At 41.2% G+C, this 961-nt stretch overlaps 1 non-coding gene across 1 annotated transcript; it reads left to right on the top strand.

Annotated features, from left to right (window-relative positions):
* Window positions 1-249: 249 nt before the first annotated feature.
* LOC127741314 (small nucleolar RNA R71) lies at window positions 250-357 on the top strand. Its single transcript, XR_008002268.1, has one exon. It is a non-coding gene; the product is annotated as a small nucleolar RNA R71 (small nucleolar RNA).
* Window positions 358-961: the final 604 nt, after the last annotated feature.

Genomic DNA, 961 nt, shown 5'->3' with positions numbered 1-961 from the left:
TTGTTCTGAGCCAATATGGCATTCAGAGTATCAATCTCAAGAACTCCTTTCTTCTGATTTGTCCCATTGTTTACAGGATTCCTTTCAGAAGTGTACATGAATTGGTTATTTGCAACCATTTCAATTAGTTCTTGAGTCTCTGTAGGCGTCTTTTTCAGATGAAGAGATCCTGCAGCAGAGCTATCCAAAGACATCTTGGACAGTTCAGACAGACCATCATAGAAAATACCTATGATGCTCCTATTCAGAAAGCATATCAGAGGGACACTTTCTGATTAATTGTTTGTATCTTTCCCAAGCTTCATAGAGGGATTCTCCTTCCTTCTGTCTGAAGGTTTGGACTTTCACTCTAAGCTTACTCAATTTTTGAGGTCGAAAGAACTTTGCCAAGAAGGCATTGACTAACTTTTCCCAAGAGTTCAAGCTTTCTTTAGGTTGTGAGTCCAACCATATTCTAGCTCTGTCTCTTACAGCAAAAGGGAATAGCATAAGTCTGTAGACCTCAGGGTCAACCCCATTAGTCTTGACAGTGTCACAGATTTGCAAGAATTCAGCTAAGAACTGATGAGGATCTTCCAATGGAAGTCTATGGAACTTGCAATTCTGTTGCATTAGAGAAACTAATTGAGGCTTAAGCTCAAAGTTGTTTGCTCCAATGGCAGGGATAGAGATGCTTCTCCCATAGAAGTCGGGAGTAGGTGCATAAAGGCACCCAGCACCTTCCTTGCATTGTTGGCATTGTTGTTGCTTTCGGCTGCCATGGGTTCTTCTTCTTTGAAGATTTCTGTTAGGTCCTCTACAGAGAGTTGTGCCTTAGCTTCTCTTAGATTTCGCTTCAAGGTCCTTTCAGGTTCAGGATCAGCCTCAACAAGAATGCTTTTGTCTTTGCTCCTGCTCATATGAAAGAGAAGAGAACAAGAAAATATGGAATCCTCTATGTCACAGTATAGAGATTCCTTGG

Source organism: Arachis duranensis, chromosome 8 (genome assembly GCF_000817695.3).
Source record: "Arachis duranensis cultivar V14167 chromosome 8, aradu.V14167.gnm2.J7QH, whole genome shotgun sequence".
In the NCBI taxonomy this organism is placed as follows: Eukaryota; Viridiplantae; Streptophyta; class Magnoliopsida; order Fabales; family Fabaceae; genus Arachis; species Arachis duranensis.
The sequence above is the reverse complement of the archived record's forward strand: the minus strand, read 5'-3'. Positions and strand labels throughout refer to the sequence as shown.